Below are 25,514 nucleotides of genomic sequence, written 5' to 3' on the forward strand. Positions count from 1 at the left end.
CATGTCAGGTGCATTTTCCACCACATCGACAAAAACAACCTAAGCATCATCCCTTTGAAGCAAGAGTGAAATGCTACCTGTCCAGTCTGGCTCAATGCTAGAAATCGTGCGGCACAGCTGATTGTCGCACAGCTGATCGTCGGAATTTTTTTGTTTACTTTTTTTAGCATTTTTTTTTTTTTACTACCAGTTCACCCAACGCGAACCGGTAACGAAGCGACTAGTAACAGACTTCAGAGCATTTCACCCTTGCTTTGAAGTGAATAAAAGATACAAAGCTTCCCTAATGTGATTGCATCCTGCAGACACCTGAAAGAGATTCACAAATTTGAAAGATGATGTTTTGATGCTGATGATGTTATCCATTCATTCCCAATGTAAATGATGATTTTATATATAGGTTAAGAGTGGTTTCATTATTATTGTTTTTAATAATATCCAAATGGAAAAAGAAAGTATGAAAAGTATTAGTCAAGCTGTCATATACCAGTGAATTTTGCTCTTTTTATCTTTAAAACAGGAAAGTGGGAATAAATTAGATATCTAGAGACATGTGAAAATATGACAACCATGTCTACTTCTTATTATGAAGACACTCAATGTAGAATGTATGATGGAAACCCAAGAAAAGGGATTAAGCTTAACTGAAGGATGATAAATAATATGAGACAGATGGTCTTTTTCTCCTTTAAAAAGTCTTATTATAATAAGACACACCAGGCACTGTAATTCCTGGCAGTTTCAGCAAAATTTCATATGGCAGTTGGAAAGCATCAGGCTGCAGGCCAAGAAAACTTAACCACCTAGGAAGTGAAATAATCATTGTAAAATGTATGACTAGAAAGGTTTTCTTTCACAGAATACTAGAGAGAATGTATATTTTAAAAGGTTACATATGAACCTTGCGCTAATAAAGAGAGAGGCTCCTTTCGGACAATCTTTAGGAATATAAATTAGAATTAACATCTTCCATTTCAGAAGCAAAATGCATTGTTTAAAGAAAGCAGGATGGGTTAATTTCCATCAGGTAATTTTTTTAATGCTTGCCTCAGACCGGAATGCAATGCTATATAGGCAATATCATGTTCTGTTCATATAATACTGCTACATCAGTCGCTCGGGCGGGGGGGGGGGTCTGGGTACGATTCAAGGTGCTGCTTGTGACATTTAAAGCTTTATATGACATAGGGACAGTCTGTTTGATGATCAGTTATGTTTGTTTCTGCTCTCCCCATCAGATCTGAGAGGGAGGACATGTTCTAGACTAGGTTGTCCAACCATTAACTCCCTGGATAATCCCACAAGATAATTTTAAAAGGGAAGTGTATTTGTATATATTAACTACATTATGTATTTTATATGTGACCAAGGACAATTCTTCTTCACTCAGTATGGGCCAAGCAAACCAAAAGATTGGACAAACCATGCTTTTAGACTCCTTCTACCAAGCAGTGAAGCAGTGTAAACCTATTGGACTTGGGAATCATTTTTCCAAGTTTCAGAATCTGCCTTGTAGAACAACATATTCCCTGGAAATTCAGGTAGCCTCTCTCCTATTCTGTTAATCCAGGGGTGTCCAAACTTGGGAACTTTAAGACTTGTGGACTTCAACTCCCAGAATTCCCCAGCCAGCCACTTGGGTGTTCCTGTAGGAATTTAGGCTGGGACATTAATACGATTTACTAGTGGTTATTTCACTGAGAATATTTATTTTTCCTTGACCTCGGACCTTAATTATGTGGTAGCTGTTAATTGATTGTTTACTACTGGGTTTAACCTTTTGTATGCTGGTCAGGATCATCACTTTAATATAAGCAGCATATAAATTGCTTAAATAAATAAACACATGTGCTTTCCTATTAGCCTATGTATTTATCTATATTTTATTTAGCTTTGTTAACTAATCCTACATCCCTCAATCTTTGCCAATATTTATTTTAAGTGCTGCAGGAATTTCTTCAATCAGGCTTTCATTTCAGGTTTAGATTTTTTTTCTGCCAGTCGTTCTCAGTTATTATTCTGTTTCTGTCTCTTGGAGATTCCAGATGGATAGAACACTTCACAGCATCTTCACCTCTGTCTCATATTATGGTTTATGGTTTTGTTACTTCTTTCATAGAAAGAGTGAGGTTTTTTTTCTGATTCAGCTTTTCTCCTTCTCAGTCCGAGAATGATTCAGCTGCTCTTCTTAGCTTTCCCCTATCATCTTTCTTCTTTCTGACAGAACTGTAGACTCTAGACAAGAATGTGTGCATGTCATTTCCACCAATAATTTCTCATTTCTCCTTCATCCCCCTTCACTTCTGTAGGATCCTATTTATCAAAAAAAAAAAAAAAAAGCTAGCAGGGAGTCAGAAAAAGTTCAGAAAATATTGTCCTTTCTAGAACAGCTGTGAATCTATTATAGATGGAATAACTTGTCATAATTCTGCCTGGCTTCTAATCAAAATATTGGAGAATTGGGACAAAGGGATGATACTTTTCATCTTACCAAGCTATATTTCTCTACAAACATTGTGGTTTGGGTGCTGTGTATTGGAATTAAAAGTTGTTTGGATAGTCATTGTGGAGAAAGACATCAAGCAGCTGTTTCCCTTCCACTTTTCTTAGAGCTGTGGTGCTGCAGCCAACACACAGCACCCGGGCCACAATGTGCCACCAATCTACCATTACACAAAAACTAAACCTACCATACACAGAAGGGGTGTCAAAAATGACAGCCAGACTTATCCAGCCTCTAGAAATAACAACAGCCCACAAACCCAAAGCCACATTCTACCAGGAATTATCTAAAACCAAAGACAATATATAGAAGGACAAAAGAAACAATGTAATTTGCAAAATAAACTGTAACAATTGCAACCAATTCTATGTGGGACAAACATCACATCACTGAAAAACCAGGATCCATGAACACCAGTTGGCAGACAAATGCTATGATCCCAAATTCCTAATCTCTACTCACACCGACACTGAAAAGCACCAATTCAATTGGAGCAATACAAGAATCATTGACCACGCTACCACCCATCGCACTTGCAAGTTTATTGAAGCCTGGCACTCCACAAGTAATTCCATCAACGGACACACCAGCCTACAACTAGCCTATGAACCCCTGAGAATTCAAATCAACCCACAACCAAACAGTAACAGCACCAACTTCAACTAGCCCAGAACCCCTCCAACCAGCACCACACCTGCTGATGGCCCTCACCTGATATGACTCACACCTGACCCCTCACAAAACCCATCACAAAATCGTCACATTACATGATTCACACCTGACTTCTCACTAGACCCTCCCCTGACACGACCCTCCCATCACAAGAACTACTGACCACATGCAACCCTTATAAACAGAAGAATACCAACACTAACGTTCCTTAAATTCTGTTGAAGATGTTACATAGCTGGGTAAGCAAACATTTGGAAACCAACCCATAAGCTCAGAGAAAGTTAGTTCTGAAAGATCTGAGTGCAGTTTAAGTTTGCTTTACTGAAAAGATGAAAATGTTACTTATAATACTCAGTTTTTCTATCACTGCATGGTCGAAACAAACTTCCCCCCCCCCAGAGATATTTAAATATTTTATTCTTTTATTTGTAAAATTAAGTAGCTGTGACAAGTAACTATTCAAGTATGAGAAGGAAAAAAAACCCAAGACCATCAAATAATTAGGTTCAGACTAGTCTAATTAATATATCTACACTTCAAAGTCATTAACTGGATCAATATAAAAGTCCACACTAATTCTCATTACTTAATTTATATGCTCTTGAAGTGAATATATTTCAGGTTTTTTTTTAAAGGTGCATTTAAACACATACCCATAATTTTTCCTTCTCTGGACAGTCAGTGAGGTGACACAGATATTTTCACCTACCAAACCCATGAAAAAACAGCTTGCAAATGAATCTATAACCAACTAATAAATCAATCACATTAGGCTAAGTGTAGGAAAGAAAAAAATATATAAAGACAAAACGAACAAGTACCATACGTTTAGTACAATATACTAACTAGAGATTACAATTCTGGAATTAATTATCTTCTTGGAAGTATTGTGCACATTTAAGCTTAAGGATGGACAAAATCTGGATTGTTGTTAACTTTATGGGCTTTGCTGTAATAAATAAACATCTTAGAATAAGACCTAGCCCTGATGGATTTCATCTATGGCCCAAGGGTGGTTTCCTGCAGGCACTACTGCCAGTTTGCTTGTGTGCGTGCAGCACGCACAAGCACAATGCAATTAAAATTGTTTTGCACATGTGAGAACTGAAAAATAAGATTGCGGCACCTATGGCGCTGCCCGCAAAACTGGTTCAAGGGGTGTGGCAGGACTGGGTCACTGCTGGTTCCAGGCCAAGCTGGTAGGAACCCATCACTGCTATGGCCACCTAGTCCAACATTTTGTTCCAACAATGACCAGCTAAATAAGTCTGAATAGTGCCTAGCACAGAAAAAAAATATACCTGGCAGTAATCAAGAAATATTCATACCTTTTCAGTCAAGGAACATACATATATAAGGCATGTTCTTTTTCAAGAGAGAAAAAAACCACAACTCAGATACCCAGAATGGAAGATGGATTAAATTTTCAATTTAATTTCATTCTGGCCTTTGGTTTGGCCTCAGTTATATCTATCAGTCACAGAAGATCTCCATAGGACCTGGCTTCCTCAGCTGTTATTGTTCACTCTGCACTTCTTTGGAATATGATATAGAGACATGGTGTTAGAATAACTCCAGCCGTCCTTAGGAAGATGGCCCTAGATTGTAGTATGCATGTTAGCACTCTTTTGCTTCAACCCTCAGCCATCTGCTTTTTTAATGTCCCAAGATCTTCTCTTTTTTGCTGGGCAGCGTTTGTAGAAACTATTGAAATAATTATTTTGAAAAACCCTATGTCCCCCTCCCCCAGCAACTTAATTCCAAAGAGGAGATGAATTCCAGCACAGGTATAGGTGGAGGAAGCAATACTAGATTGGATAAGGGAAAGGGATAATCTGTAGAAGCTTAATCCAGATAAAACAGAAGTAATGCAATTTAGTAAATCTGCAGAAATCCTATTCAGGTATTTCTGCAACTGCACAGAAAGATAAATATATTCATGCATTATTCTTCAATATATCCATTACACTTCAACTCAAAGAAACCTCAACTATCACCTAAAAAAGAATACATAACGGTTTTTTTCTGTGTCTGACATTTCATTGTCTTGTATTATGTTTTGGCAGTTTCAACTGGAATATAATTGATCATTATGAAGTCTATTAAATCTCATGCCATAAATGACTTTTAGCCATCCTTGTCTAGACCAAAGAAATAATACTTCCTTATCACTACACTTCAACCAGGTTTGAAGCTCTACTTCATTCCTTTCAAAGAATGCTGAGCTGAAAGGAACAGCTTATTTTCTGTAGTTGGTCCATTATTTCTTTAGTTAAATTTCCTCACGTTGAAAACAGTTCTAAAATAATCCTTAGAAATAAAAAAAATTAGTTTTTGAATGTTTTAAGAATGTATTTTAACAGGGTAATAAATATTAACCTGCTGATGAAAAGTTTAAAAAAAGCAACTTTGACACCTTATAGGGGGGGAAAAGATTTATTATGGCATATGCTTTTGTGCACTAGGACTCTTTTCAGGAGATGCATAGGGTAACAAGAGGCTCCAGGACATAAAACATATGTCACATCATTCTTTATATATATAGACAGTTTCCCATAGGTTTTTTGCAATACTGAAAACCACAGAAAGATCTCAGTAATTAAGAGTGGCATACTGAATAATATCTAGCTATTTGTTGAGATCAACCAATACAGACAACGTCACTGTTTTTCTGAATTTCTTTAAAGTTTAGCATTGAAAATTTGGCACAATGCTTGATATGAACTCTAAGCAACTGTAATAGAGTTGCACAAGAGTGGTGAGAGTATATTTGGCACCTTTGCACATACAGGATGTAGAATCATATGGTTGGGAGGGACATTGGAAGTCTTCTAATCCAACTCCCTGCCCAAGGCTGAAGTCCTTATATCATCCCTAACAAAAAGTTGTCCACTTCACTCTTCTTGAAAATGATGGTTCACCTATAAGTCCAGGAGACAAGCTATTTCATTGATTAATCATTCTCACTGTCAGGAAATTCCTCCTTATTTTCAAGTTGGGTTTCCTCAGATTAGCTTCCAGCTTCTTGTCTTGCCCTCAGGTGCTTTGGAGAATAAATCAACATTCTCTTCCTTGGGACAGCCCTTCAAAAATGAGGAAACTGTAACAATGTCACCCCTAATCCTTCTCTTTGGTAAGCTAAACATATATAGTTTAACTGTTCATCATACAATTTAGCCAGACCACTTGTCAATTCTGTTGCTCTTCTCTGCATTCTTTCTAGGGCCTGAGCAACCTTTTTGTATCATGGTGACCAGAACTAGATACAACATTCAAAAAGTGGTTTCACTAGTGCATATAAAGTGCTACTATCACTTCCCATGAGCTTGATGCTATCCCTCTGTTGATGGACTACATCGGCTTTTTTGGCAACTGCTTTTGAATATACAGTAATTTTGGAGAAAGAGTTACTTAGCCAGCCAAGGCAATAAGTGTGCAGTTTAGTAAGTTTTGCATTTTAACTCTCTTCTCAGCAGAAAAAAGAACTGCTGAGCAAGATTTTCAGATGGTATCTCTATGTTGCTAATCGCTCTTATTGCTGATCACTCCGACCTTTGAGATTTTTATTTACTTTATTTAAATAGTAACAATGTGGACGGTCCCGCCACCAAATAGATTTTCAGTTTGTTGAAGATCATAGCAACATATAGTGTTTAATGGATCCATGCCCAATGGAGGAAGATGTGCACGGGGGATCTCAGAGTTCTATCCTGAATTGAGTAACCTTTAAGGTAAATGATTTAGATGAAGTAATAGAAGGAACATTTACAAAATTAGCAGATGACACAAAGCTGAAAGAAAATGGTAATATTTCAGATTACATGGATGTCAAACTCACAGCGTCATGTCGCTATTTCGTGAAATTTCGTGACATTTTTTTCCCTTCATGGATCTGCAGTGGGTGTGGCCTATGCGTGACGCATCTAGCACATGGGCCGCCAGTTTGACATCCCCATTTCAGAAGGTAGGTGCATCATTTCAAAGAATCTCAACATAATTAAAATTTGGGTCCCGTCCAACAAAAGTGGACGTCCTGTGAGGAGGAGCTTCCGGTGATGGTGGTCGCCTCCTGAGCTCCGAGAACGCCGAGGAGCTCCCGATGGAGGAAGGGGCTGCTGCGGCCGGCCCTCGTTCCACCTGAGGGCCGGGAGTCAGACTGCACGACCACCCTGGCTTGCCTTGGACCTATTCTGGTCCGCCAGGGTGGTCGGGAGGCCGGAGGAAAGGCAAAAGGCGAAAGGCGGAAAGGCGGAAAGGCGGAAAGGTGGAAAGGCGGAAGGCGGAGCGAAGCGTGGAGCAGAGAGCGGAGCGGGGAGAGGCTGGCAATGGCGATGGCGCGCGGCGCGTGCCGACGCAGATGGGGCGACGGTGGCGGCGGGAAAAGCAAGAGGAGTGAGAGGAGCGACGCCGCTGCCAGGGGGCTCCGCTGCGGTTTCGGCATCCCCCAGCGGTTCCTGTGCCCTCAGGCCAGCCGGCGCTAGCAGGAGACGCTGAAAGAAACGTCATGGACGCCAGGAATACCAGAATACTAGGATTTTGGGTGAGAGCCATGAGAATACTAGGATTTTGGGTGAGAGCCATGAGAATATCAGGATTTTGGGTGAGAGCCATGAGAGCTGTGAGCAGGAAGATGTGGAATGGAGGCTGGGGGAGGCCCAGGACACCGGAGGCCGCTAGAAGCCCTGCATTAGGGCCATGGACAGGCCGGAGCAGCGCCCGGGCCAAGAACGCTTGCCCCCACCCATTGAGGACCATCACCATATATGAGCTCCCACCCACCTAGGACCATCTAAGACTGCCACCCACCCTTTGCCACCTTTCCACCACTCGGATACCATCTATGAACTCCCACCTACCTAGGACCATCTAAAACTGCCACCCACCCTTTGCCACCTTTCCATCACTCAGATATTTGGTCATTTTCTGCCCCTTTATCCAAGTACAAACAGGACACTGCCTTCACCTTCTTTTGAGACCCTGGCCACTGACTGACTATTCACCATCTGCAGCACCTTGACTCCATCGTGTTTTTTAGCAACATTTATTTGAGGTCAGACCTGCTCCTCCTGCGGGAGTCCCCTCTCTCGCAGGCATGGCCCTTGGCTCTTTCAGGGGCCCGCCTTGATGACGGGTTTGTGAACCCCGAGAGGTGGAGGAAGCAGAAGCTAAGGGGATTTTTAACGAAATGTTTTTTATCCTTTTTAGGGGGTTCCAGGGTGGGGGGGCGGGTTAATCAGGCCAGGAGGGGGGCCAGTGCCAGGCGAACAGGTGAGTCTAGGAGGGAAGTGAGTGTGGTGGGGGGGGGAGGGAAAAGGACATCTCAACAGAGGGTTGCCCTATTACAATGGTCGCGGGGAGGGGTGGATGCGAGGACAGGAGAAGATTGCAAGGTCGGTTGGGAGACCGTGGCTGTTGGATACGCCCGGTCATTTGTACCAACCCCCACAGCCTAGGTGGCCAGGAACTACAGAGCCAGGGCCTGAGGCTGATGCTTTGCAATGCAAGGTCCGTGACCAACAAGGCCCCCCTCATTAATGAGTTGATCTCAGAGGGGGAGCTGGACCTTGCAGGGATAATGGAGACCTGGTTGGGCCACGAGGGCGGTTTACCCCTCGTGGAAATGTGCCCACGGGGTTTCCATGCATTCCAGCAGCCCCGGGCCCTGGGTAAGGGTGGTGGGGTGGCAGTAGTTATACGGGAAGCCTTGGAGCCGAGGGAGTTCACTGTACCTCAGATACCCGGGTGTGAGTCCCTTGGTGTGAAATGGGGCCCAGGGAGGCAGTGGGGTCTGCTGATTGTATACTTGGCTCCTCGCTATACATCAGCAGCCCTGCTCGAGCTCCTCGAGCTGATCTCAGAAATGGCAGTTGAGATCCCCATACTTGTGGTTATGGGGGATTTCAACTTGACGTCGACGGGGGAAGCATCTGAGGTAGCTCGGGAGTTCATGGCTTCCATGACAGCCATGGACCTGACCCAATTAATTCAGGGCCCCACACACGAGGGTGGTCACACACTGGACCTTGTTTTTGTATCTGAGCAGTGGACGAGTGATCTGGGAATAGGGGATTTGGTCATTACCCCCCTGTCATGGTCAGATCACTCATCTCTCCGGCTGGACTTCCCTGGCTCTACCCCCCACCGCGAGGAGGCGGAACCAGACTGTCCAAGCTGGTACCGCCCCAGGCGCCTGATGGAACCGGATAGATTCCAGACGGAGCTTGGGCCACTCCCTGTAGTCCTGACCCGCTCTCGGTCAGAAGACCTAGTGGCTGCCTGGAATAGGGTGGCCGCTGGGGCCTTGGACCGGGTTGCGCATTTGCGGCCTCTCCTACGGCAACGACCCACCCGGGCTCCTTGGTTTACCGAGGAGCTGAGGGTGATGAAGCGCCATAGGAGACGCCTAGAGAGCAGGTGGAGGTCCTCGCGCTCCGAATCTGATCGAACACAGGTAAGAGCCTATTCACGGACCTACCTTGTGGCATTAAGAGCGGCCAAACGCAGACACTGTGCCGCTCTTATTGCGTCCGCCGATAACCGCCCTGCCGCCCTGTTTCGAGTAACCCGCTCCCTCTTATCACAGAGGACGCGGGAAGCCCCTTTGCAGGGCAGAGCAGAGGAGTTTGGGGAATATCTGCAGGACAAAATCGCTCAGATCCGGAGCGGATGGGCCCCCTTCAGTGGACCAGAGGAGCCGTCAACAGTGAGTCTTGTGAGACCATTCTGGGAGGAGTTTGATTCTGTTGAACCCGAGGATTTAGACAGGCTACGTGGACGGCTGCGACCCACCACATGTTTAATGGACCCGTGTCCCTCCTGGCTGGTACTGGCATCCTGGGAAGTGACACGAGGCTGGCTCCTGGGCCTGATGAATGCCTCGTTGGGTGAGGGGTCCTTACCAGCTGCCTTGAAAAAGGCGGTGGTGCGGCCCTTACTCAAGAGGCCTTCCCTTGACCCGATGGAGCTAGCTAATTATCGTCCAGTCTCCAACCTTCCCTTCTTAGCGAAGGTTGTAGAGAATGTGGTGGCACAGCAGTTCCTGCGACACCTTGACGAATCCGAATATCTAGACCCACGCCAGTCCGCCTTCCGACCCGGGCACAGCACGGAGACGGCCTTGGTCGCGTTGGTTGATGATCTCTGGAGGGCCAGAGATAGGGGTTGTTCCTCTATCCTGGTCCTATTAGATCTGTCAGCGGCTTTTGATACCATCGACCATGGTATCCTATTGCGCCGGCTGGAGGGGATGGGAGTTGGAGGCACCGTGTTGCGGTGGTTCGGCTCCTACCTCTCCGACCTGACGCAATGTGTGTTGGCAGGGGGGCAGAGGTCGACCCTGAGGCCACTCACTTGTGGGGTGCCACAGGGGTCGGTCCTCTCGCCCCTTCTGTTCAACGCATATGTGAAGCCACTAGGGGAGATCATCCGTGGTTTTGGGGTTGAGTGTCATCTGTACGCTGATGATACTCAGCTGTACATTTCCACCCCAAACCACCCCAACGAGGCTGTCGAAATGATGTCCCGGTGTTTGGAAGCCATCGGGGTCTGGATGGGGGACAACAGACTGAAGCTCAACCCCTCCAAGACTGAGTGGCTGTGGTTACCGGCACCCCGCTTCAGCCAGTTGACACCATCACTGGCCATAGGGGGCGAGCAATTGCCCCCTGTGGAACGGGCACGCAATTTGGGCGTCCTCCTAGATGCCCGGCTGTCGATGGACGACCATGTGGCAGCCGTGGCAAGGGGGGCGTTCCACCAGGTTCGCCTGGTGCACCAATTGCGTCCCCTACTGGACCGGGATGCCCTACGCACGGTCACTCATGCGCTAGTGACGTCTCGTCTGGACAACTGCAATGCCCTCTACATGGGGCTTCCCCTGGGACGCGCCCAAAGACTACAGCTAGTTCAGAACGCAGCCGCGCGGGCCATCACGGGGAGTACCAGGTACTCCCACATAACACCTCTCCTGCGTGAGCTGCACTGGCTGCCTGTGGTTTTTCGGGTGCGTTTCAAGGTGTTGATCACCATCTTTAAAGCGCTCCATGGCACAGGACCTAGCTACCTGCGGGATCGCATCCTACCGCATACATCCCTGCGACCAATTCGCTCTCACAGGGAGGGACTCCTCCGGGTGCCGTCCACCAAGCAATGTCAACGGGCGGTGCCTAGGAGTAGAGCCTTCTCTGTGATGGGCCCAACCCTCTGGAATGACCTCCCCCCCGACATTAGAACTACCACCGACTTCCGCTCCTTCCGACAAAAACTAAAGACTCACCTGTTTCGATTAGCCGGCCTGGCCCACGCATAGTTTTATCTTACCTCCTGGCAGATATTTTAATTGGGGAATTTTATGGTGTAATTATTTTAAATTCAATTATTTGGGGTATTTTTAGGGGTTGTTTTTTAAATTGGCTCTTAATACTTTACTTGATGGTACAGTTTTATATAGCCTCCTCTATTTATGTATTTATGTATTTATGTATTTAATATGTATACTATTTGTGTTTTAGCTTGACTGTACACCGCCCCGAGTCCCTTTTGGGAGAGGGGGCGGTCTAGAAATATGAAATAAAGTAAAGTAAAGTAAAGTAAAAATATTGTATAGTGATGAAAAATGAAAGGTTCAGCATTCAAGCAGGATATACCAGCTTCACAGGTACAAAATGGTGATACCTGGCTCAGAAATATTTGCAAGAAGGATATGGATGTCCTAGTAGATAACAGATAAAGCATGGGCCACAGCAGAGTGCTACAATTAACAATGCAGTTCGATGCCGCACCAACAGAGATATAGTGTTAAGATCACTCTGCTTTACTGGTTAGATTACACCTGGAATAGTATGTTAGTTCTGCAAACCACAATATAAAATGGATGCTGATGAATTACAGAGTACAGAGAAGAGTGACAAAAAAGTAGGGGACTTAGCCTTAGTACCTGCTTAGCCTTCTCTTCTTTAGGCTAAACTTATCAAGTTCCGTTAAGTCAGGAGTGTAAAACCCATGTTGTCACAGCAGCATCACGTGACATATTGGGACTTTTTTCCCTTTTGCTAAAACAGGTGTGTGCATGGCCAGCACGTGACCCAGGTGTAATCTAACCAGTGAAGCAGAGTGATACTATCGCATGCTGTGATCTTGACACTATATCTCTGTTGATGTGGCATCAAACTGCATTGTCAATTGTAGCACTCTGCTGTGGCCCATGGACCGGGAGTTTGACAGCCCTGCTTTAAGTGGTCATCATTGGATTTAGCCTCCAAGTTCACTTACTATCATGTCACTTGGAGGCTAAATCCAGAAAGAGCATTTAAAGGAACTTGGTATGTTTAGCCTAAAGAAAAGAAGGCTAAGCACAAATGGTAGAGCAGTCTTGTAATACAGGGGGTCCTTGATTTACTATAATTTGTTTAGCAGCTGTTCAAAGTTACAACAGCAGTGAAGAAGTGACTTATGACTGATCCTTGTACTTGCGATCATATAGCATTCCCCATTGTCACATAACTGAATTTGGGCACTTGAGGAGCAGCATGTATTTATGATGGCACCCAGGGGCATGTGGTTGTCATTTGAGATCTTCCCTGCTAGCTTCCAACAAGTAAAGTCAATGAGGGAAGCTGGGTTCACTTAACAACTGCCTGATTTGCTTAATGACTGTGCTAATTCTCTTAACCATGGCAAAAAAAGATTGTAAAATCAAGTGTTAGTCACTTAATGACTGCATCACTTAATCACAGAAGTTCCAACTGGGATTGTAACATGAAGGAATGTCACAGGGCAGAGGGTGAGCATTTATTATCCATGGTACCCAAGAGTAAGACAACAATCAGTGGGTTGAAACTATACAGGAAGAGATCCAAACTGAAGATAAGAAGGAATTTGCTGGTGTGAAAGTTATTGAGCAATAAACAGCTGCCTCCTGAAGTCATGGGTGCTTCATCAGGGGACATTTACAAAAATGGAACAGGCAAGCCATTGGTCTGACATGATATTCCTGCCTTAGGCAGAAAGTTGCATTAGAAGTCCTCTGAGATACCCTCCTATGCCACAGTTCAATGATTTCTATTCCTACACCTAACAATTAAGATAAAAAGGCATCATGCTCTCACTAATCAGATGCCCACTGAGCAAAAAGGGACACTAGAAACAAGATTTTACCATAAAAATGTATTTAGCAAAAGGTCAACTGTCCAAATTTCCAGGTGCTGCCTGCTAGGCACTCTGTCATACTTTTTAAAAATCCCTAATAATGGTCAGCTGTCTGAGATTTAACTAAATTGCTGATTAGATGTGCTCTCAAGCTATTATCATGTGTTAATTGCTTATATTCCTTGTTAACCCCAAAGGCACCTTTTCAAGTGGCAACTGGACTTCCTTATTTTTCTTTGAAGATGTTTCGCTTCTTATCCAAGAACCTTCTTGAATATTACCAGAGTCACTCGACAGAGAGATGGGCAGTATATACATTTAATTAGATAGATAGATAGATAGATAGATAGATAGATAGATGGATGGATGGATGGATGGATGGATGGATGGATGGATGGATGGATGGATGGATGGATGGATGGATGGATATCCCTTTCATCTCTTTATCCAAGTTAACTACAAGATTCAGGGCTAAACCTTCTCATGCTCCATTCATTATACAGGTTTGATCAACAATGTATTGGTTATTCTTTGATGATGTTTTTCAAAGAAGTTGTATGTCCACTTAATTGTTATGCCATGCAGTCCACAAGTAACTACTGTAGCTAGCTAATCAAAGACCTATCTGCTCAGTATTATGTCCCACTGAATTCAAAAGGACAAACTCTCAAGTAAGTTTATAAATTATTCCAGGCTAAGAATCAATAAAAACAGCTTCTTGAGGGAGACTGAAGCCTATTACAATCCTGCTTTCAACAGTATGTCAAATGATCCAAAGATTGAACTAGGATTGAAATGATCTGAACTGGTTTACTACTGTAGTAAATTCTACATATTTATTATTGAAAATAAAGCATTGTTAAATTGACTTTGATTATAGCTGCCTTTACTCCCAGCTTTGCACTCATTCAGCCATTGTATATTCTAGATGAATTTTGCTCTCCTACACATACAAGGGAGAATTAGTCTGCATTTACATCTTTATCATAGATTTTTAGAAATAAAACATTGTGCTAGTTATCTTGTGAAATCACTTCATTTATTTCTAAGCTCTCTGAACAGATACATCATAAATTTCTATTAAAGGAAGGCAAATTATATTGCTCTGTAACCTTGCAGTTTGCATTATGTATGTGATTCTAGTCAGCAGATCAATACCATTACAGAATTCTACACTGGGGGCTTTTTACACATCAGATAATCAATTAATTAATTTGTTTTATGTTTAGCTATACATATGAAGCACAGAAAGGGAAACACACACACAATGTAAAGTTGTTGCAATTAGCCTCAAGTTGTTTGCTCTTTAAGGAGCAGTCATTTATACTTACAGAATAAATGTTACTTTATCAAGAATGTTAGTATTTACTTTTGAATTTTTAAAATATTCATCAAGTGTATATCTGCCACAATCACCACATTCTTGGTGAATATCTATGGAGATTCTCAGTCATCCAGGTCATGGTTATCCCAAAGATGCTTTTTCAAAAGGCAACTGGACCAGAGGAGAACTGGTAGTGGAACCTTTGAGTAGTCTGGAGAACCAGTAAATGCTACCTCTGACTGGCCCTTCTCCCATCTATTCTCTGCCTCCCGAGTCCCAGCTGATCGGGAGAGAATGGGATTTTGCAGTAACCTTCACCTGGAGTGGGGTGGGAATGGAGATTTTACAGTATCCTTCCCCTGCAACACCCACCAAGCCACGCCTACCAAGCCACACCATGCCCACCAAGTCACGCCCACAGATCCGGTAGTAAAAAAAACTGAAACCAAGAAAAACAAAGTCCAGTTGTCTTTTGAAAAAATACCTTTCGACACATTCTTGGTGGTTTATAGTAATTACACATTTAAAGCAGAACGTTTATGATACACTTAAAATTACATTGAAAACATAAAACCAAAAATCATAAATAACTTAATTAAGCAACTTAATACTCACCAGAGAACTTCCTGAATAATTTCATTTTAAAAGCTTCTGATAGAACACAGTGGTGGGGAAAATATGTAATATTTAGGGGGAAGTTATTCCATGGAGTAGACATTCCTAAAAAAGTAACACCTCTAGCTTCTGTTCCTATATGTGTTTGAATGGAGGACCATCAATTATTTTTCCCAGGATGTACAAATTGGACAGATGAATTGTGATTACAGAAGGCAGACCTCTAGGCCTTTTGGCTACTAGCCATAGAGAGATTTCTGATTAGCATTTTGAATTGCATCCAGACACAAGTGTCCCACCTTATGTAGCTAAGTTAGAATCCCACTGGCTGATACTGGCTGATCTGATCAGCTGATCAGATCACAGAACAAGTCACTGATACTGGCACTTAAGAACTGGACAACACGCCAATCACAATTTATTTATCTGTTTATTTACTTATATACAGGACTTATATGCTACCTGTCAGGTACAAAGAATCAGGGTCAGAAGATTTATTGGTTTATTATTAGGACCAGTTCAGATTTACTGCTCAAGCCTCTAGATGAGAATCTGGTCAACTAATAATCAGCATTAAATTGGCACTAGATATGAGTTAATGGGATTCAAGAGGGGAGAATAGACTTGGAGTGTTTGTGGACACATAACGATTCTAGGCTGAGTTCTCTCTTCATTGCACCCTCAGCAGGGGTGGGTTCCTGCCAGTTCTAACCTCTTCTATAGAAGAAGTTCCACAAATCTACAGTGCCATTTAGAACCAGTTCCAGCTCCCCCCACACCCGTCCGCACATCATCAAGATGAAGAGCGAAGGAGGAATTCTGAGAGTTGAAGTCCACAAGTCTTAAAGCTGTCAAGTTTGAACACCCCTGGTTTTTTTTTTCTCTAAAGGGTTAGGGTTAGGTGCAAGGGTCTTGTAACATGACAGCTTTAAGACTTGCGTGCTTCAAATACCAGAGTTTCTGAGCCAACACTTTGGTTGCTAAGCAAGAGCATTGTTGAGTTTCACCACATTTTACAAGTTGGTCATGCCCATCCAGTCACATGGCTGGCAAGCCACTCCCACAAAGCAGGCCACACCTAATGAAGAGGTTCTAAAAAATTTTGAAACCCACCACTGACCCTCAGGTTCTGCCTGCTCTTCTCCTACACTGTCCATCTCATACGATGACTCTGGGTGACTCCAAACAATCAATAAAAAAACATAATTAAAAATGAAAGTATCCTTCATCCCAAACACAAGGCCAATCACCCTCACAATTCAACCTCCAGCCCTCAGCTTTATATCCAGTAACTTTATTCTCATTTTCTGTCAGCCCCAAGAGGCTAAAATCAAATCACAAACCTAGGGGGGAAGCAACCATTGACAGATACAACCTTAAAAAATATAACTAGATTTAAACTGCATCAGGATGTTGATTATGAATTGAGCATTGCTATCTGATTAAGGAAGAATAAAAAATATTAGATTTCTCTATAAAACCAATCCTGTTATTATTAAATAATAGAAGGGTTATATTTTAGAAAAGTAAAACTGGTACTAAGTGGATTTTAAATGTATAATTTAGATTTATAAACTTGTGCAACTCAACATTGGCTCTGGGCATTAAAAAACAGATACAATGACCCAAAACAAAACAGAAAGTAACATAAAAATAAATACAATGAGAGGAATGGATATACCCTTAGTGAAATATATATTTGTTTATATATGTTTACACATGAATTTTAAGAAAGGGAAAAGGAAAGGGAAAGGGAAAGGAAGAAAGGAAGAAGGAAGGAAGGAAGGAAGGAAGGAAGGAAGGAAGGAAGGAAGGAAGGAAGGTCATTCTTATTGCTCTAAAACAAATGGGGTTTGTGCTGTAAAGCTGTAACTGAAGTGGTAACTCACCATTTTCTCCAAGAGCTCAGCCAAGTCTTTGTCTTACAACATAAAATTCTTCTGCATTGAATTGAAGATGGCTGTTCAGGTTAAAAGGATGAAAGCAGACAGTAATCACACTCTGCTGGCGTTCCAATAATTATAGTATATTTTAGGTGTCTTCCTTTCATACAAAAATGTCAAAATCCTGACCGGAAAGTTATTGAATTATACTTTGTTCATTAAAACTGTATTTATGACTGTCAGTTGAAAGCTTCCTAAAGTTATTCTGAAATTGATTTTTCTAATAGCTAAAGCATCTTCATATAGCTGGCATTATAAAAGTACAAAATAAAGTTCTTCCTTTACCTTTATTACAAAGACAGATAGAGAGAATACCATTCCATTCCATTACTCTTTCCTATAAATGTCAGAGCTCAAAACAGAAATTTGCATTTGACCATTAGTAGTCTTCAAATAATAGATTGAACAATCTAGAATTATCTAAAGTGCCATTTCAAAATGCCACAGACGTTAAAATGTAAGCTTGGGTGGATGCACATGTACTCTTGCATTTGAGCATTTGCATGTGTCTTTATATGTATATAAAAGATTTTGTGCGTATGCGCGCGCGCATACAGTATAGCCTGCAGACCAGTGGTGGGTTCTGGATCCTGTCGCAACCGGTACGCTGTGACAGGACCAGGCATCCACCTCAACAACGCGCGCTGCACACGCATGCGCACCCACCGCCCTTCGATGCTCCAACTGCTCGGAACCCACCACTGCTGCAGACCCAAGAAGTCTATTTGCAACCTCCCAGTAAACCAAGATTGTGTAGGCTAAATTCAGCAGCAAGATTACTGAAATTGGGTAGCTGTGTTTCCTTTCCTTTCACAATCTCTTGTGAAATGGGGACAGGCAGCCTTTAAAAGGTGAAATATACCCTCACCTCCCTATAAATACTTTCAAGACAAAGTAAAATAAGCCAATCATTTATTTCACTGTGATATTTGGTAATTATATGTTGCCACTAGGCAGCTTCTTCCAGCCTTCCAGCAGATCAGAAGCTTGAATTCCGGCCATGTCCCTTTAGAAGCAACCCTTCTCTGCAATTCAGTTGGTCGGCTTTTTTAACGCTCCTCATGTTGTTGGACTTAATCCCATAATTCTAAGTCCCAATTGCTATTTTTTCGAGGCAACTAGAATAGCCTCAAGGAAGGATGAAACAAGAGGACAAATAGTTGTTATTGATAGTATTGGGACAAATGGTTAGATAGAAAAAACACGGCTGCTTTAATAATCCATGAAAAGAATTGCATGTCCTGAAATGTTTACTTCAAAAGGTTTGCATAATGTTAATAAAGAGCACTTTAATTTTATATTGTCGCTTATATAATATATCAAAACATATTAGGACATTTCAGAAGAGTACACAGATCTCCTGTATCTCCTGCAGAACACACAACATGGGGTTGAAGTCAGAATAACAGCCAGCATTTAAGCAATGTATGAGTCAAGTTATATACTTGGAAGGAGAGAAAGGGGACTGCTATTTTTTTTCATTGCAAAGTTTAAACATTTTCAAATAGCAGCAAGAATATAATTTCCAAAAACAAACAATTGTGGGACTGTGCTCTTGTTAATTATAACCATTAAAATCGAAATATTTCCAATGGCATTCATTTGCCCTCTTGAAAGTTTATTTCATAAAGCATTCTGTTGCCATCTATAACCCCTCTAGCTTCTGGCACTTGGGCAAGCAAGATTAGTTGAGTTTAAAGGAAGACTAACCTGAAAAGTGAAAAAAATTATTTGAATCATTTGTTTCAATATATGATTTTAGCAGTGGTTTGGGCTGAGATTTTTCCTGTTAAAATTTTTTCTAAGATTTCTTCAAGCCTATTTTTAAGTTCTACCATTTATTAAAGTAGGTATGGAAAACTTGTGGTTCTTCATTCTTTGCCAAACATGGGCAACGGTTCTGAGTGCTGCTCAGAGGTGAAGTTTAGCAACTTTATATGGTGCCCAGGTTCCCAATCCTTGCATTAGAAGAATTCTGTCAGAGACTCTACTGCCTTAAACATAGTCCCCAAACTATAATACGGTATTCACATTTAGAAATATTAGTTCTTCAAATGTCTTTACTAACAGCTTTATTCTATGTTGCTAGCTATTTTGGAAATATAAATAGTACTGCAGGCAGAAGAACCTTTAACTCAATAGGGGGTTAGAAAATCAAACAATATGGTTTTGCTTTAAATAGTCACCTTATTTGCCAATTATTGAAGATTCCGCTAATGCTTTGATTAAACATGTAACGTAATAGAAGAAACCAGATTGAAGATGCCGAGAAAAATGCAGATCTGCATATGGTACAGTATCATTACATTCCAACTTTAATGAAGCTTTAAAGTCTTACATTTTATATCACAGTTGGAACTGATACGCATTCTACTGTAATTTCTGTTCTTTTGCCAAATGTAGATAATTGATCACTTTATTAGTGAACATCCTCATTTGATCTCCTTTTAAATGAAATATCTATTCCTTCCTCTGAATTGGGTTTTGCTTTCAGGTTTTTCAATTGTACATGATGTCAAATAATGTCTGATTGGTCCTGAATCATGAAAGCAGCGAAGATTGAAAAGCTTTTGTTTGTCTTGCTGAGCCCCATAGCACATTTTTCGCTGAACATCTAGAAGCCACAGTATTCAATGTGACTCTTGTTGAGCTGGGCGATACTTGATCCGGCACAGAATTCATTTGATGTGTTTTCACCATAGTTAAATGGGTTTGGAGAAAGTTTAATCTGGCTCTTCAACAAGAGCACACATTTTAGTTTTTAGTTAATTATATGCTCTTACTTTCTTGGTTGTTGTAGGAAAGACGTCTATGACTCTATGCAAAAATAATACCAATTCACTCTCATTTAATGCACTCTCACTGCATTATCTGGCATATTTCAATGAATCATATTCATCTAAGAAGCAGCATGAGGAAAAGTGATAGACCAACAAACCAATTAAAATTACAAAACCTTCATGTCGTTTATTTATTTGTTACCTTTTTAAAAAGTATTGTTTTCTCTTATACATCAATCTGAATTCATCTGCCTTGAAAACCAATATTCTATGGATATCTTCTGTATTGGAAATCTTCTATACTATAAATCCTCTTTTACTATCCATCCATAATACTATATGGGAAAGACCTTGAGAGATGTGTTAAAAATATGCTGCCTAGGGAACTGTCAGATGAGAGATAGTATAGCTCACAGCTGTATAGTGGATAGATCAAGAAACTCAGAAGGAATCCTCAGAAGGTTGTCAGGCTGAAAAGTTGAGAGTGGGAGAATTGTACTTTCAGACTTACAAGATTCTGTTATTGTAAAGGTAAAGGTTTCCCCAGTCCAGCTGTGTCTAATTCTAGTGGGTGGTGCTCATCTCCATTTCTTAGGCAGGGAGCCAGCATTATCCAAAGACAGTATGATTATCCACCAAGCATATGGAACGGTGTTACCACCTCACGAAAGTGGTACCTATTTGCATGCTTTCAAACTGCTAGGCAGGCAGGAGCTGGAGTATGTTACTCACCCCTTTATGCAACATTTGGGTCTTGAACCCAGGCTGTCAACTTTCCACCTGAAAATCTCAGGGTCCTTTGCCTTACAATGGTAAGTTTATCTGGTAGTTCATCTGGTTTTGTGGTCTACCTGGTAAGACTGATACATCTGATAACTGGGCAAAAAGCTCCTCTACTCTCTACACAACTATTGAAATAGCAAGGACCAAAGGAAAAAGAATAATGGAATAGAAATAGAAATAAGCCTTCCATTAACTTTGAATTTTGAGGATGTAAGCAATTGATTCTGTCTAGGTAATATATCCCTTCAAATTAAAATTTTAATATCCTTTATGATAGACTAAATGTATGTTTATTTAATGTATTTAAATGTATTTAGTGAAATGCTCTAAGTCTAAGAAGATTCCTGGGATTTCTTCTACTTACCTCCCTCCTTAATTTATGCTAGCTTTTGGAAGTGAAAAGGTCAGCAGTAGGCAAGGTTTGTCCACAATTTCTTTCAAGGGTCCAGTCACATCTTTTTAAAAAGCAGTTTATCATTGGGTAGGAGGAAGTCTATGGAATACAATGTAAAAAGTGAGGGTGCACACATGATTTCTGTCCAAGCATTTCAACCTGCTGAATGGGCAACCAATATATTTTATACTATTCCACATTTGGACTTTTAAAAGTCCATGGCTCTGATCAATCAAAACATCATTAGAACTGAGGCTATCAGCAATTATTGCTCTGTCATACCTTTGCTGAAAGCAATTTAGAAAACTACTCTGGGGGAAAAATAGCTGTTGAAGGTACTAATTCTTGGGAAATCACAGAAAAGCTGTCAAACATATTTCAGTAAGCAGTAAATGAATCCTGCTTGCACCATAAATCATTAATGTTTAATCACCAGCCACTGCCTCCATAAGCTCACTGGCATGGAAAATCTCAGATACTCAAAGGATAATTCTAGCAAATCTGGCATGCATGGCTGCCTTGTGTGCTTAATTATTGTTTATGCACCAGTAGTATCCAAGCATTTGTGTGTAATAAATAGAACACTGTCATAGTGTCCAGATGGTTTTAAATTCAAAGCCCAGGGAGTGTGTTAGAAGATTACAGGCCTGATTTATCAACAGTTCACACCAGCTTGATTGCTAAAAACACAATAATACAGAAATTAAAAATTACACCTCTTCTTAAATACATGTTATTAGTTGTTATTTTTTTTAAGGCTGTAAACTTAAAAACAGGCTATATATCCTTTTCCCGAAATTAAGCCTAGTTGAGCTAAAAAGCATTTTACTTTTCAAAAGACATTCATGGGCTTGTATAGTAACACACTTCAATATTTAGCTACTCTTTGGATCAGATATCAAGATTTGTTCTTGGAATTGTTAAAAGGTTGGTGTTAATATATGCATTTCTGATCCTGACCTCTGAAATGTTTTATGCATATTTTAATGTTTATTTATACATTTGGCTCCGTGATTGCTTATTTCCTAGATTTCCTAAATCTTGGTTATTTAAATTCATATTATACATATCTGTGATATGAATAAATGTTCTCCAATCTATTTTTTTTAATTCTTATGAACATTTATAAAAATATGTTTGTTGCCTAGCCTCTTCACTGTCTATTTTCTAAAGGACTCAAAATATTGCAAATGTAACTAATTAAGAAATTGGGACATTTCTTTATCTTGGGATTCAGGGTGCTTCAAAGTGCAAAGACAATCAGTGACAAAATATATAACTGAGCTCCTATTCCTTCACCTCCCATGGAGTACAACATTCTAGCATTGTTTTCTTAAGAGAATTACATGGAGTGGACAAGGTCTGGGCAAAATAGACAGCTGTGCATGTGCCAGCACTTTAAACTGGATTGAAATGCAATATAGGTGCTCTATTGCTAAATCTGTTGTATCATCTTCTAATTGCTCCAGTTGGTAGATGTGTTGCTACATTGGGCTGTTGAAGCTTCAGGGTCATCTTCAAAGGCAGCCCCAATTAAAGCAGGTTACAATAGTTTAATTGCAAGGTAACGAGGAAATGGATCATTGTTCCTGAGGCATTCTGGTTCCCAAACCTGGTGCAAGATAAAGCAGGAGAAAAACTTTCTGTCTCAATATTTTCAATGGGTGTACAATATAGTAGTTTAATAAGGAATGTTTTAATGCAAGTTTTCCTTCCACAAAATCTCATGCAAAGGGAAAAGAATTCCTCCTGTACTACAACACTTTTTGGATTCTGGACACCCTTCCCTGAAATACTAGCAATTGCTGTTGTACAGAAACTTACGTAGCTGGATTTTAGATTTCTAGCTTTCTTTGATGCAGGTTCTAAACATAATTAGGAACACAACGGTGTCTGGAACTCTGAGTGATAGTTTATTATTGCAATATATTATTCATAAGCACCATATACATAGAAACAGCATCTCAAAAATATTTCAAATATTTGGAGATCGATATATCTTTAGGTTATCATTTTCTACTTTATGTTATTGGAGGGGTGGGAGTTTGATAAGACACGTCAGAAGACAATGTATCTTGTCTTCCTGCATGAGCTTTTTATATTCATATAAAACCTGGAAATAGTTGCAGAAATATTGACAGGAAGATTTATTGAGAGGGAAATATAATCTTGTCTGCTTTTTGAATTTTTGAAAGCAGAACCTAAATTATCCACATTGGCATAGGGTTATTTCAATTTTCTATTTGAGTACACAATGTCAGCTTCACCAGAAAATTATTGAATAATTCTTGGTTTCTATAACAGCAAAGAGTAAATGCTTCAACAAAATTAAGCAAAATTTATCTTATTTCACACTTAGGTTCAAATGAAGGTACATAGTGAGAGCTCAAATAGGTATATTCTATCAAGCTATAAATGTTACAAAAACAAAGTTAATAGGATAATTCTAACCTGCTGTAGTGAATGCTGATTTTAATAATTGTTAACTTAGAATTGATCTTCTTGCTCATAAACTATGAAACTTCAGACCATTACATAAATTGCTTTTCTGCACAAATTCTAAAAATGGCCAGAACTAGAAGGTAATATAATTAAGCATCCTCTGTTACAATAATGAACCCAATTATTTTTTTTTATCAATTTGCCACCGCTACTCATTTACTTTTACTTTTTATTTGCATGTATTCGTGTTTTGTATGTCTACATCCTTCAGAAAAGCTACAGAAAAGTTTACCTCTTAACACCGAAATCATATAGTCATAATTACTTTCTGGCTGTCACCTATTTGTCCGTAGTATCTAGAAATACTTTATTGGGGAAAAAATCTTAACAGATCAAGCTGAAGAAATTATTCTGTATTACTCGAGTAAGTGTTATAAACTAAACAGCTGAAATTAGTAATTCATTTCTTCAGTAATCCTTGAGAAGAACAATTATATCTTGTGTTAAAATAATTAACAAAATACAATAGATAACCCTTGGATTTAAGGATGCTGCTTTTATTTTTGAAAATAAAACAAAAAATGCTATCAGTTAGGGGTGAAATGTTATCAGTTCAGACTGGTTCACGTGAACTGATAGTAAAAAATGCTACCGGTTCAGGTGAACCGGTAGCATTTTTTTACTACTGGTTTGATTCTGATGATCAGCTGTGTGACAATCAGTGATGCCATGCAATTTAGAAATTGCGCAGCACAGCTGATTGTCACACAGCTGATCATCGGAACTACCAGTTCGCTCAAACCAGTAGCATTTTTTACTACCAGTTTGGGTGAACCATAGCATTTTTTACTACTGGTTTGGGCGAACCGGTAGTTCTGATGATCAGCTGTGCCACACTATTTATATTCACTAGAAAGCAGGAAATCCTGCTTTCTAGTGAATCTAAATCACACGACACAGCTATTCCCCACCTCGCTGTTCTACTTACCTTCAGAAAAGATTTCTTAATCCTCCTTTTTCAGCGCTGCATAGGTACGCAAAGCGAACTGGTAGCAGACTTCAGACCATTTCACCCCTGGATAGATCCATTTTCTCCCACCAGTGTTCTTTTGCCAAAGGTATTTGGAGCCATGCAACTTCCAATCCAGAGGCAACTGATTTTTCAAGACTAATAACTCTTCAGATGTGTCCTCCATTAATTTTAACCAATTCCCTTTTAAAGCCATGCAAATTAGAGGTCACCAGTACATCAGAATAACAAAATTATCATTCTTTGTTTTAGGGAGGAGAGCTATTGGTATGCATTCATTTCTTTGCTTTTTGCAGAATGATAGTCTGTTGTTTTTTTATTGTAGTCAGATACGACAATGTTGTTTCCATTCATATTACATACAAAATATTACAAAAATTGGGTTTTAGACTGTCTTTCATGTCCTCAAAATCAAAGGCTATTTTAAAATAAACTACAGAAATGCACCTGTATGCACTTGTGCTGCATCTTTGGATTATGCTTTGTGTGCCTATATTCCCAGCCTATAAATCTTAACAACTTGCATTTAAATAGTGCTATCACTGATTTTTAAGGTATTTATTTTATTTCCTTCTGAAAATAGGCTGCAGAGCATTGGCTCCTCTTTCTATCCTGAATAGTGTCCGCAGGAACTGCAAAACTCTTGGGTTTGCTGATAAAATTTGGATTTTAGAGCCTGTCTTTCTTTTTTTCTACTGTGAGATCTAGTTTTCTCTGGCACAAGTATACTTATTCACTCATGGAGTTTCTAAAAAAGAAGTTTATCTTTCAAAGTTAGGTTAGCATGTCTGCACGTATGTGTGTGTGTGTGTGATTGTGTGTGATTTTTCTTTTCTTTTTTTGCAACAAGAAAAAAGCTCTTGTATAAATTCAAAAAAGAGA

The 25,514-nt window shown here is 40.4% G+C and overlaps 1 long non-coding RNA gene across 1 annotated transcript in view; it reads right to left on the reverse strand.

The window, feature by feature from the left end:
* LOC309391987 overlaps window positions 1-21,286 on the reverse strand; it is a 47,476-nt gene extending 26,190 nt beyond the window's left edge. The window contains exons 1-2 of the long non-coding RNA XR_014175371.1: window positions 21,131-21,286; window positions 17,150-17,220 (exon numbers count right to left, since the gene is read on the reverse strand). This is a non-coding gene — a long non-coding RNA (uncharacterized lncRNA). The remainder of the gene's footprint in view (window positions 1-17,149; window positions 17,221-21,130) is intronic.
* Window positions 21,287-25,514: the final 4,228 nt, after the last annotated feature.

This window comes from Natrix helvetica (genome assembly GCF_964273705.1).
Source record: "Natrix helvetica genome assembly, chromosome: 4".
In the NCBI taxonomy this organism is placed as follows: Eukaryota; Metazoa; Chordata; class Lepidosauria; order Squamata; family Natricidae; genus Natrix; species Natrix helvetica.